Source organism: Mirounga leonina, unplaced genomic scaffold (assembly GCF_011800145.1).
Source record: "Mirounga leonina isolate KUSES-001 unplaced genomic scaffold, KU_Mleo_1.0 Mir_97, whole genome shotgun sequence".
Lineage (NCBI taxonomy): Eukaryota > Metazoa > Chordata > Mammalia > Carnivora > Phocidae > Mirounga > Mirounga leonina.
The window spans coordinates 4,781,421-4,795,488 of record NW_023270889.1 but is presented as its reverse complement, the minus strand read 5'-3'; the positions used below and the strand labels follow the sequence as shown (position 1 = coordinate 4,795,488).

At 40.3% G+C, this 14,068-nt stretch overlaps 1 long non-coding RNA gene and 1 pseudogene across 1 annotated transcript; both read left to right on the top strand.

Moving 5' to 3' along the window:
* Positions 1-2,561: 2,561 nt before the first annotated feature.
* Positions 2,562-7,751, top strand: LOC118006524. The gene is made up of 2 exons (XR_004678101.1): positions 2,562-2,923; positions 6,151-7,751. It is a non-coding gene; the product is annotated as an uncharacterized LOC118006524 (long non-coding RNA).
* Positions 7,752-8,713: 962 nt separating this feature from the next.
* LOC118006509 lies at positions 8,714-13,013 on the top strand (annotated as a pseudogene).
* Positions 13,014-14,068: the final 1,055 nt, after the last annotated feature.

The following is a 14,068-nucleotide window of genomic DNA, read 5'->3' as shown; positions in this document are numbered from 1 at the left end:
ACTAATGTCCATTTTGAGTAGGTCCCTGGCAGTCGGTACTGCCTCTTGTTCTTTTTCTTGAGGTGATTTTTTTCTGTCTTGTCATTTTGTCCAGAGAATAGATGAATGAGAGAACAAAATGCTAACAGGGTAACAATGACCCCAGAAAAATATACACTAAACAAATCAGAAGGGACCTGAAACTGGGGGAAAAGAAAGAAAAATGAAAAGAAAAAGAAAAAGATATTAAAAAAACAAAGAATATGATTAAATATGAACAGGCTGGTGTATAGATCAGTGCCACACACTAGATTTTGTGCATATTTTGGTCTGTTAGAAGAAACTGCCTCCCAAAATTTTAAAGAAAGAAAAGCTTATATATGTACAAAAATAAGTGTAAATACGATGAAGGGATGGAATATGACTGTAAAGATGAAAATTATAAAAGATTTTATAAAAGGAATTGATAAGATAAGAATTTGGTTGGAAAAAGAAAGAAGAGAAATTTAAAAAAAAGAAGGGAGAGAATGTGATCAGGCAGGAGACTAGAAAAAAGCCATACACTAGAGATTTAGGGTATATTTTGGTCTGTTAGAAGAAACTGTATCCCAAAATTTTAAAGAGAGAACAACTTATATATATATACCAAAAATAAGGTTAACTACTATGAAGGGATAGAATATGACTTTAAAAATGAAAAATAAAAAAGATTTTTAAAAAAGGGATTGATAAGACGTTGGTTGAAAAAGGGAAAAAGAAAAATTCAAAAAAAAGGAAAAAGAAAAAAAAGAAAATTTAAAAAATTAACTATGAAAGACTAAAGAATCATGGGGAAAAAAGCTATGACTTCTATATGCAGTATTCCCCTAGCGCTGGAGTTCTGCCGTTCTCATTGATCGGTAAACTTGGTCTTGGCTGGCTGTTCTCGCTGATCTTCTGGGGAGGGGCCTGTTGCCGTGGTTTCCAAATGTCTCTGCCGGAGGCGGAATTGTCCCGCCCTTGCCGGGTCAGGCTAAGTGATCTGCTCGGGTTTGCTCTCCGGGGCTTTTGTTCCCTGCGAGCTTTCCGTACAGCTTTGGAGGCGGAGAGTGAAAATGGCGGCCTCTGCCCCGGAGGAGCCAAGAATTCGGGGCCCCACTCCTCAGTGAGCCCCCAGAGAAAAGCCGTCAGTCACTCCTGTCTCCCCGGTCTCCGGCCGCACTCCGTGCTCACCCAGCCTGTGACCGCGCATTTCTATCTCTGGCACCTGACCCGGTGTGGAGTCTCCAAACCCAGCAGATCCCTGCGGTGCACTCCCATGCCGCTCCTCCAAGGGGAGGAAGGGGAGTCTCCCCGGATCTGCTGCTTGTTGGGTCCCTGCTGGAGGAGCATGGGCCCGACTGTGCCGCGGATCATGGTTTATGGCCACCCCGAGCTGAGAGCCCGCGCCTGGGCTCCGCCTCTGCAGCCGGCTTCCCTGCTCCATTACCTGGGAGCTCTGCCACACTCAGGCACCCCCAGGCTTTCTGTGACCCCGAGGGTCCTGAGACCACTCTGTCCCGCAAGGGTTCCACCCCCCGCTTAGCCACTGGAGCGACGTCCCTCAGCAGAACAGACTTCTAAAAGTTCTGATTTTGTGCTCCGTGGCTCTATCACTTGCCAGAAGCGGCTGACGGAGGCCCCCTCCCCCGCCACCTATCCTCCCGAATATCGCCTCGGATTCACTTCATTCACTTCTCTGCACGTCCTACCTTCCAGAAAGTGGTCGCTTTTCTGTTCAGAGAGTTGCTGCTATTCTCTTCTTTGATCTCCTGTTGAGTTCGTAGGTGTTCAGAATGGTTTGATCCCTATCTAGCTGAATTCCTGGGACCAGATGAAATTTAGGTCTCCTACTCTGCCATCTTGCTCCTCCCCTCTTTCTAGTATTTTTTAATGAACTATCAGGCCCATTAGATCATCTGTAGCTGACTTTTTCCCCTAGCAGCCACTCTTCTTCAAATGCTGTTTTATCTTAGCAGTGTTGACCAAAACTCAGAGTGCTTCACCAGAATCATAAATCACTCCAGGGCTGTGGTTATGGGGGTGGCTGAAATACTCCAGCTCCATCACAGACATGCCATGAGAAGCAGGGCCTGGCCCATACATCGTAATATGCAGTTGAAATGCAAATATAGCTCAATGAGACTGAGACCTTGTCCTCACCATAGAGAGTGGGCTTCTTGGGCTTCCTGTGGCACCTGTGATACTTTCCACCAAGAAGCATTGGTTAAATGGCATTTGTTGGTGACAAGTACTAGCAGAAATGCAGCTTGAGTATTGCTGCTGACATTTGGAGTGAGGTCAGACTTGTGTCTTCAAATATGCCCTCACAGACACGAGTTTCCAAATACATTGCTGAGAGATTTTTACACAGAAGAAATTCCATTGGTGGAGGCATTGGCTTATTCTCGAAAGAAGACAAATCTTTTGTTAGAAGTGTCTACAAACATAGGAAAATTTAGTCAAGAAGAAAAAATACAATTCAAAAATCTGTCCCAGAACTAAAACAACCATTTTTTAATGATCTGAATTACATCTTCTACCTCATCTCCTTCCCCTTGAACTAATCTAGTACTTTCTGTCCCTGTTAGAAGTGTATAATTCAAAGTCATCAGTTTATGTATGTCTTATGAAAGCAATAAAGAAAATAAAAATTTCAACCCACCCAAGGCAAAACACATTTAAATTTATGTTTTGTTCTGATAAAGTGTTAATGATTGTAGTAACACAAATTAGCTGAAATCAAGAGGATCTCAGATTGTAAAAATGAATTCATTCTCTTACAGTTAAAGAATGTTCAAAACAGTGAAGACACACAAAATAGGATGTTATAATTTGCATATTCTTGGGGTGGATCGGGATTGCTGACTTTATTCATCCATGAAAATAAGCACTGGTCCATCTACCTACAGCTCTGGAGGAACAGGTAAGCATGATGAAACAGGAGTGAGGATACCAACCCCTGGCAGAGATCCAACCCCTTCGAAGTGAGGAAATCTGAAGAAAAAAGAAAGAGATCTCTTTTCAGTTTGTTGGGAACACAGATTGGGTTTGGACCAAGTTTCTTTCTGTATCACCCAGTGAGCCTCACTCACCAGACTCCCATGCCCACACTTGACCACTTGCATTGATTTCTGTCTAGCAAGAGTGGCCCCAGAGACTGCCAAACGCCAGCAGAATCACTAGCATAGACCCCATGTAGGACATTAACCTAAGCCAGCCTTCCTGGATTTGTAGAGGCTCTGGTCCCCCTAAGCCTGCCTGGATAGGCCTGGTAATACAACCTGGAAGTGAAAGGGAGTTATTCCCATGAGGGGTGAACTCAGACCAATGTACAACAGAAGATGAAGAAAATCCAGCAGATACATTACTCACCCTTGTTCCTCTATGGGCAGTTCTGATACACAGTAGGTCTATACAACTTTTCTAAAGATGTTCTGCAAAGTGAGCAAACCGTTGTGTTTTTTTTACAAAGCTATAGCCAGATCAGTAATGCACCCACTGTCCTTCACTCTGGTTTTCCTGGGACTGAACCCCCAATAACGCATTAGTTTGTAAGTTTTTGCCTCCGGTATCATTTTCTGAGGAGTCCATGTTAAGACAGAGTGATAATAGTCAGATCTACTCTCAGAAGTAGTTTATTAGGCAGCGGTGACAGGGCTTTAGTGCTAGGCATTTGTAGTTTAAAATGTGCAGAAATGGGCATGGTAGGATCCAGGGATGGTCACGGGTCTAAGTCATAGCCAGGATGAAGTAGAGAAAACCAGTCTCTCCTATGGAAATGTAAGTGGAAATGGGAATCATATGTTTCCGTGTCCAACTAAGATGAGAGATCAGAGAGAGAAAGGGCAAGGTTCTGTGAGGTTGTACTCCACCTAACTTCTCAAATCACTCTGAGGTTCTCTGAACAGGGGCATTTCATTAGAAATAAGAACAGACTGGGTTTTCAGTATAAATCAGTAGAAGGGAAGAGGATAATAGAACAAATGTGGAAAAAAAATTTCCTTCTAAATCTTTATGTCAGGGCACACTGACAATGGGTCCCCCCGCCCAAGGTTTCAGGAAGAGTCCAGGCTTCAGCAGACCTGAAAGTTTGGGAGAACCTACCTGGGGATAAGGAAATGTCCCCAAGATTTCAGCCTCATCCACTACAGCAAAATTTACCAGATCTTATTCGGCCCAAGTTCAACAGTAAAGGGCATTACAAAGAACATGTGAGTGTTCATCCAAAGTTATGATTTCAATGTTAGGTCGGCTCCCTACTAGTTCTGTGATGTTCGTCACTTGACTTCAACATTCTGAGTCTCGGTGTCTTCCGTGGACTCCAGATAACACCTGCCTCACAAGATCGTTAGCAGAATCAGTGAGATAATGTGAGAGATTTTTTTTAATTGCTACCTCAGTTAGAATGTTTTTGACTACAAGGTACAAAATATCTAACTAAATGTGGCGAATATTATGAGTGTATTTATTATCTCTCATGACCAGAGGCCCAGAAATAATTGCCAGCATTGGTGAATTCAGAACTAAACAATATTATCCTTCTACTTCAGCTTTCTCTAGTTCCGCTGGATTCCCCACGAGTTAGGGATAGTTAGAAACATCGTGTCCTCACACAACTGTATTGAAAACTAGGAGGGAAGGGCCTCTTCTCCTGTGTTTTCCTCTTTATACTAGGAAGAAAAATCTCCCTAAAAGTCCCAACAGACTTCCCTTCGTATCTCATTGGTCAGAGCTGGCTCCCACGCCCCACTCCAAGCCAATCATAAGTGAGGAGGTGGAAGGGCCCAAATTGGTTTAAAATAATCACTATTCATCCCTTGGGCTGGGGTAAGACCTCCCCTTTCCTCCTAGAGTCCTTGCTACCAGATAGGTGAATGGAATTAGGGTTTTGTTGGCACAAAAGTGGGGAATGGCTGTTGACTAGGAAACCAAAAGTGACTGTCAGAATTTAAAAGTGTTAAACAGATAGTATTTTTAAAATACACTTTATATCTTGTGAGCATATCTTGATGAGCACTGGGTAATAGATGGAATTATTGAATCACTGTATTGTATACCTGAAACTAATATAACACTCTATGTTAACTACACTGGAATTTAAATGAATGAATGAAAAATAAATAAATAAATAAATAATAAACCTTATGACCAAAAAAAGGAACAAGTTCTTGTCCTTCAGGATCTTAAAATCCAACCTAAAGAAACAAGCTTTATTGAAAGAGGGAGAATTTATTCTGAAAATCTGTTTACCCTGTGAATTTGGATTCCCACTATTTTCAAAGCAATGATCAGGACAACAGATGTATAAAGTGTTTACCTAATCAATTGCTTCTGCAAAAATATAAACAGGAGCGAGTGAGCAAAATAGGAGTCTTCCCTATTAAAAATAAATTCTGGGGCGCCTGGGTGGCTCAGTTGGTTGGGCGACTGCCTTCAGCTCAGGTCATGATCCTGGAGTCCCAATCGAGTCCCACATCGGGCTCCAGTCCCACATCGGGCTCCCTGCTCAGCAGGGAGCCTGCTTCTCCCTCTGACCTTCCTCCTTCTCATGCTCTCTGTCTCTCACTCTCTCTCTCTCAAATAAATAAATAAAATCTTTAAAAAAAATAATAAATAAATAAAAATAAATAAAAATAAATTCTGGTTTGTAAAACTCAGAGTTAAAATACCATCCCTGATTGTTACAGATCTAAGATTACAGATTTAAGAAAAAGTCCATTTCTTCACTTTATCTGTGACTGGGTTCTGAAGTGCATGAAAGTTTATGTTATACAGCTCCTGTGGGGGACCCTCATCTGCCAGCCCTCCAAACATGTCTGCATGGGAGATGGGATACCTAGCAGTAGGGAGTAATTTCATCTTTCACTTGATGGGACTGTTGACAGAAATGGTACAGGGTTTCAAAGAATTAAGAGCAGAGAGAAGGGTTTAGGAATTGATAAGCAAACTGTTTATCTGTGCTGTAAAGAAAAGACAACTTTCCTGGACAATTTTCTCCCATCTTCTTCCTGCCTTTATCCCACTTTCCATTGCCTCTGTGTTTGAAAATTCTATCTTGCTATGAGTTTTTACTGAAACCAGTATGTTTATCATACTCAATGGCAGACTCGGTTGTTTGCAATTCAAGGTCATATTATTTTTTTTCCTCAGACAAATTCAACCGGCAGCTTCTGAAGATTCCTTTTCACAAACCGTGACATCAAAGTTCTAGTGGCAAGAAGCAAACTCAGCAATTCTGCAAGCAAGATCAAGCATTGCCAACTGATCTTTTCTTTTCCTTAGAGAAAAAAACCAGAAAGGATAGAATAAAAACTGTGGACAAGGGAACATGCTCACATATTGTAACAGAGAGATGGGCTTCAGAGTTTTCTCGGATGCTAAACGCTTGGTTGACGTTATAGCAGACCCTACAGAGCTATCACTTGCCACAATGTCAGATCTCTGGGCACTGGGGACAGACTTGATTAGCATGACTAACTTTCATAGTCTCAAAGCTTCAGACATCAGCAACAGAGAGGAGCCAAGCAGACACTGGATAAATAATAAATAATGAGAAACATGTTGCAACATTCACTTTCAAATTGTATTTTCAATTTTTTCTTACATCCACAAATTTCTAGTAAAATGAAGTTAAGCTGTTTCATTAAATTATCTAGATGTCATTTAAGAAAAAAAAGGAAAGCAACTTCAGTATAATTTCAAATGTCTCCTTCACGTCAGACACAACAATGCTGAAGTATTTCTTGCATAAAAATTTTCACTTGTTCTCAATGTCCAGTCAACCTATGGAACCATTTCCTTCCCGTTATGGTCAAACTTCTCCAAAGAGATTGTACATTTTTCCATATTATGTTCACTTCTTTCTCATAATAATCTTTCTGCCCCTATCAGTTTAACTGTTTCTCAAAGTCCACTGGCCTCTTTTCAAGCAATCTCGTCAAACTTTTTGATATATGTTACTTTTGTTCCATTCATCCTTGTTGATGGGTTCCGAAGACATCATGTTCACCTGAAAATCCTGCTAAACTTAATCATATCATCAATTTCTCCCAAATGCAAGCATTCATCAGAAGGTTCCTAGGACCTCGGGCTTTTTCTCTCTCAGACTGTTTCATCCACTCCTGTGGCTACAAATACTCACCACTTCTGTTTCTATATCTTAAATTTTACTTCTCATCTCAGCAGCAGACCCACTGGTCAACTGCTAAGTTGAATCATCACTGTGGAACTTCAACAAACTCCCTTTGTCCAAACCTGTTCCTTCCCCTTCTAGTCAGCTTCCACCCAACCAGGGTTAAAACACAAGAGTTATCTTTAGCTCTTCTTTTGCATTTCTAACATCCAATCATTCACTCAGTTTTCTCACCTCTGTGTCTGCGGGGATTCCTCATCTAAATTTTGTTTTTACTGCCACACTCAGGCCAACGTCCCATTATCTCTGTTCTAGACCACTCGAACATTCACCCTGCCTTTCCACATCCTTCCACTCATCCTTTCCCTGTCAGTGATTTTCTCAATGCACAATTCTGACCATGTCACTCCTGACTCAAAAGCCATCTACGCTTATTCTGTTTTCTACACAATAAAGATCAATGTCTAGTTTAGCATTTGCAGACCTTCATAGTTAAGTGTTAGCGGGCTTTAACCTTACAAATTCTTGTGTAGAATGACTGTTCTAGAAACCTAAGGGATTCAACACAGAGAAGGGGGAAACAAAGCAAAAACAGAATAAAACAGAAATAAAACAGAAAGGATATTGTTTTTATTTGCCTTTTTTTTTCCAGCTGGATGGTGAAACAAATTTTTAACAATGATTACATTGCCATCTGCTGGAATTATTAGAGCACATTTGAAGCAATTTTTTTTTTCAAGTATGAAAGCCTTGACTTCAGTTTTCACACATTATCTCTAAATACAGCTTTTAATGTCTAATTTGAGTTTCATATAAATTAGCTTTTTTTTTTCTTTTTTTTTTAGAATGGGGGGCAAGAGGAGCAGGGGGAGAGGGAGAGAGAGAATGTTAAGCAGGTTCCATGCCCAGTGCGGAGTCAGATATAGGCCTCAATCTCACAACCCTGAGATCATGACCTGAGCCAAAATCAAGAGTCAGACATTTGACCAACTGAGCCACCCAAGCACCCCAAGAATTAGCTTCTATTTAAAGCACACAAAATTACAATTAAATTAGCATGACCTTTGCGTATATCAGACTATGAGCATTTACCCTTTATTACTGAGAGTATCCTAGTGAGCCCAAGAGTGAAATTGATTGTCTTTATGGAGAAATAAAGCATCTTATCTAATATCAGGTGACTTCCAGAAATTCATATTTTCTGATTCTACGTCAGAATTCACATTTGTCACAATCTTTGAGACTCAGAACTGGAATTTCCTTTTCCAGTGAAGTATTCCCAAGCCTACTCTTAATGTCCCTGATTTTATGTATCTTATTATTGGCAAAAAATAACAATATAATCCCATTATTTGGGAGACTAAACATATTGCATTGTATTGGCATGAAACATTGCCTGGGTTTGTCTCTCCATACTCAGTAGTGATTAAGAATCTGGTCTCTAAAGTCAAACTGCATGTTTCAACTTACTAGCTACTCATTAACATTTTCATAATCAGCTTCCTCCTCTGTCAAGTAGAGATGACAATATTTCCTTCACAGGGTTGTTAGGAAGATTAAATTAGCAAAAACTCTAAAACCATGCAAAGCAGGACCTGCTATATGGTAAGCACCTAACAATTATTAGCTAGTATCAATCAGGTTGTTAGAGATATGAATTATTGCAACATTATAACCCCAACAGGTAGCAGTGAGTCCCACCTATAGCAGGCTTACAATGAGTATTATTAAATAACAAATTTTTATTAGCTATTTAAAAATGATTTCAATTTTTTGAAGTATAATTTACATACAGTAAAATTCATCAATTCTGACAGGACAATTTAATGAGTTTTGACAAGTGGAGTTCACTCAGCTTCTTAAATCTGTAGGTTTATCTTTTTATTATATTGGGGAAGTTTTCAGTCATTATTTTTCAAGTTTTTTCCACAACCATACATTTTCCTTCCCTTCTGTAACCCCAATTACATGAACATAAGACCTTCATGTAGTGTGGTTATTCCCTGAGGTTCTTTTTTCTTTTTTTAAATTTTTTTCTCTCTCTATTTTTTTTTAAAGATTTTATTTATTTGAGAGAGAGAGAATGAGAGAGAGAGAGCACATGATAGGGGGCAGGGTCAGAGGGAGAAGCAGACTCCCTGCCGAGCAGGGAGCGCGATGCGGGACTCGATCCCGGGACTCCAGGATCATGACCTGAGCCGAAGGCAGTCGCTTAACCAACTGAGCCACCCAGGTGCCCTGTTCTCTCTATTATTAAGGTTGAATAATTTCTTTATATTTCTCTCTATTCAAGTTTATGGCTCTTCTGTCATCTGTATTCTACTGTTGAGTCTATTCGGTGAGTTTTCCTTTTTAATTTTGGACACTGTATCCTACATCTAAAATTTCCATTTGGTTCTTCTTTATGTTTTCTATTTCTTTCTTGATACTTTCAATTTTAATATTTGTTTCAAGAATGTTCACAATTGCTCATTCAAGCATTTTCTATAATAGGTACTTTAAAGTCTTTGTCAGATCATTCCAAGCAGGGGAAGGAAAGAAGCTTTAATTCAGAATGGAATTCAGAAGTTTAACTCTTCCATGGATTGATATTTTAATTACTGAATGAAACTATTCTGGTAAAAAAAAAAGTGACTAGAGAATGTTATTATCTGAGAATGACCAGTATGAAGCCTGTCTTAGATTTTATTTAGAGGTAGGAGTGTTTTTTTATGAATTATCAGAAATCTCTAAGAATTAATAATCACTATACATGATTCATTACTTATTTCTTTCTGTGGTGTATGTTATCCTTCCTCAACTTAAAATCAATGCTCTGATCCAATTTTGGTTGAAATTTTTATAGTAACACTTCCAGAGGTGATACAGGGACAGTTTACTTGTTCTTATATTTCTAAAAATGTTGCACACCCCACCCCCACCTCAAGTCATAAATAGGATCTTGAAAACAAGATTCTATGATCACAGCACTTTGCACGCCAAAGTCCATAGTGTTGTTTCACTGTCTTCTGTCTTAATGTGTTGCAAAGAAGAAGACCAATAGTGTTATCAATCGCTCTGTAACCCTGTTTCTATGTCTGAAAGCTTAATAAGGAGTGCTCCTAATCCCACAAGTTTATTCATTTGTCCAGGACATGGCCAAGAGTGTTTCTTTTTTCAATAAAATCTTCCAGCACTCAGATGGTCTTTATTATCTAAAAACTGAAGTCTTCATCCAACTCAAGGGGATTTCTTCCATTAATTCTTTGGTTTCTGTTACTCCTCTTTTCCTTTCTCTCCTACTGAAAGTCTTATTATTTGGAATAATTTATTTCATTGGTTTATCCTACCTGCCTCTTTTTGTTCCTAGTTTCCATTTTTTTTTCTTTTCTTTTTCTGTATCTTGATGTGCTTCTTTAAGCTAACATTTTGGGTCATTGCCAACTCAATAACCAGCAGTGTTTATAGTAGTGTTCTTTCTTTTTAATTATATACACATTTTTTTGCTTTGAATTTATTTTATTATTTTTTTATTTTTTTCCTTTTTTTATTATGTTATGTTAGTCACCATACAGTACATCATTAGTTTTTGAGGTAGTGTTCCATGATTCATTGTTTGCGTATAACACCCAGTGCTCCATGCAGAACGTGCCCTCTTTAATACCCATCACCGGACTATTATTTTTATCTTTTAAGTTGTCCCCACTTATACCACTGAGTCCAGAATCCAACTTGATGAAGTTCACCTATCCTAATTTTTCAGAGGAATGGCTCTCTGTCTACCAACACTTATTAAAAGTACAGTAGTCCCTCAACACTGACGCAAGATGAAATAAGCTATGTGAACTGTTAGAATCAGAAGAAAATGAGTATTTTACTGAAATGCAGTCAAAAGAAGAAACAATTGAGGAGGAAAAAGAAAAAAATAGAATGAGAGGGACACCAGATTACTGAAGGAGAAGAAAGAAAAATAAAGGTAGAATTTTGTGGCTGAAAAGCAGGACAGCTCTTCAGGGAGCACAGAGGAAGAGCTCCATGCAGAGTGCTCTGTGTCCCTCACAAGGCGTGAGGGTTAGAAAGCAAAGGCCAGTTTCATGAGGAACTGAAGAGGCAGAGATTGTAAAGGAAGAGATGCTCTTAGAACTCTGGGAAGAAGATCAATGGGCCAAGGAGAAATGAGAAGCTCAAGAAACAAGGAGAGAGAAATTGCTGGAGAACACACCCGGGGCTGGAAGCCCAGGTCACCAACATCAAGGTACAAAGGCAGGCGGTGCAGTAGCTGAGGGAAGAGGAGGTGCACCTTGTGGTAAATGGACAGTACAAGGCTAAACTTGAGCATAAACAGAATAAGCTAAAGAAACAGTAGATAAAGCAGGAAATTAGGACCCTTTGCAAAAAAGCCCTCCAAGAGAAGGTAGAACAGATTCAGCAGGAATATAGAACAGAGCAGGACTTGAACACGAAGCTCATGCAAAGAGCCCTTCAAGGCTTAGAGGAAGAGGGTGATTAAAGAAAAGAAGAAGCACAAAAGAGAAGATATGAGAAGAAAACAGAAGATATCTCATGAGTAATGGCATAGCAACATGAGGAGGAGAAAACTCAGGAGAAAAAGTTGGACCAAATAATAGAGGAAGAGAAGGAAAGAAGTTGGCTGAGAAAGACAGGGAGCTGAGACCTGAGAAGAAAGCAAAGAGACAACTTGTAAATGAGGTCATGTGTATAAGAAAAGTTCAAGTTCAAGAAAGGTTGCAAAGAAAGGCAAAAGAACAGGTAGAATGTGCTATGGATTAGGATCATATAAATGAAGGTCTTAAAGAGCTTAACAGCGAACAGGAGAATTTTGCAAGATGCTGAGGTTTTGCTCAGGAGTACAGCAGACATCTGCAGATACACACATCCTGCTAGCAGCTGGCCCAGGAAGCAGGGGAGGAAAGAGAATGCCAAGAGTTTGAAGCCGAGGTAGCAGTAAAAGAAGGTTTGCCAGGAGAAGATCCAGATCTAGACCACCCATCAAGTGTTGTCTGGAAACATGCGTCCCATGCAGAGAGTATGCCCTAATAACCTTCCAGCAGAGTCTCATACACATCAATATATTTTTTTCAGTCTTTAAATAATTTTTACTACAGTATGCTTCTATGTTCCTTTAGAAAAGAAACAAAGTACAGTATTCCAATAGCCTCTTCAAGTTTATGACCACCCTTGCAGACCCACAGCCAGCATGTTATAGGGAGGAAGATTCTTTAGAACAGGCCCATCTATTGCTTAGCAGACAGAGGAAGAAAATATGCTTTACTACTCCTGGAGGCCAGTGTCAACAGGCCAACAAACTGTGATCCTGGAATGAATGGATGGGGAGAGAAGCTACTAGGTTCCTGGGCTTTTCCCTGATCTCGAGGCGAAGACAGTCAGCACCTGAGGGGAACAGTCTGGCTCAGCAAATCAGGCCTCCTCTGGACAACTGTGGACTGTGACAGCCCTGTCTAGGGTCACTGAGGTGACAGGCCTGGGAGCTGGCTGAGCTTCTCCAACATCACAGTGTCACAGGGTTTTGCACCAGGCTTCCCCAAATCAGTTAGTCTCTGCTCAGGTCGAGGGTTTTTCAGGTCCCCTGTCCTGGAGCCTTACAAGGAAAGTCACCTGGTTGTCCCCAGGCTGTCTCCAGAAGCACTCAATCTTTGCTTTGCAGGTGGGTCACCCACCCCTTCCTGACTACAGTAGGCTAATATTTCCCTCCCTCCCCCTGCCCCAAACTTCTACAAACCAACTCCTCAAGGGCCTATTGAGGACCTTGAGAGGAGAAGGGAGTTGAGCACCTGTCCTGAGCCTACATGTTCTTGAAATATATGGAAAACTGTTTATAGATGTTCCCCCCGCCCCCCTTATCCACGGTTTCACTTTCCCGTTTCAGTTACCTGCTTCAGTTACCTTACTTTCCCTGTTTCAGATCAGCTGTGGCCTGGAAACATGATTCTCCCTCTGACATATTGTCCGAAGGTAATTAGTAGCCTGACTCTGCGTCAGGACACCTGTGTCAGTCCCCTCACCGCACCTCCTCTCATAGGCATGCTATCATCTAACAGCGTCGCAAGGAGGGTGAGGACAGGGCACTAAGACATGAGAGAGACCACATTCACATGACTTTTATTACCGGATACTGTTGTAACTGTTCTATCTTATTATTAGTTATTGTTACTCATCTCTTACTGTGCCTAATTTAAAAATCAAATTTTTATCATGGGTGTGTATGTATAGGAAAAAACACAGCATGTATAGGGTGTGCTACTATTTCAGGCATTCTCTGGGGATCTTGGAACATAGCCCCGGCTGAGAAAGGGATGCTGCTGTATTAGATTGATTGTTAAGTAGTTTTCCTTCCTCCCCATACATTATAAGTTCTTTGAGAATAGAAACTTTATCTTTTAATTCTCTCTTATCTGCTCTCTCTTTATCGTGGTGATCAGTTGGCATTTCAAATTCAGTAAATATCTTCTGCTCCCAGAATTCACGTTTAGACCACCTTTGTGGACGATTCCAAGTCATACCACTAGATGGGGAACGTGACATATTTCTCCTGCCTGAAAAAAAGCAAAGGAGGGTTCCATCAGGTGACTCTGGGACTTTTCTATCTGAATTTTGATTGCTCTTCAAGTTTGGGAAGGATCTACCTCATTTGAAAGAGGTGGGCAAAAAAATCTCACTTACACCTTAAGAAATTGTTTCTGTGGGTGAGGGAAAGAATGAGTAACTTCCCAGCCCTACACCTCACAGCATTAGCAAAGTGTTTATTTCAGAAAGTGAAAAGAACAGATGTCGGGGGTCCGGGTGGGAATGTGCTAAAAAAAAAAAAAAAAAAAACAAAAAAAAAAAAGGTTCTTTGCCAAAAGGTTTCGTCTTTGGGTTTTGTTTAAAAATTCCCCCCAGATGCTTTTTTTTACCCCCCTAAAAAAAAAAAAAAAG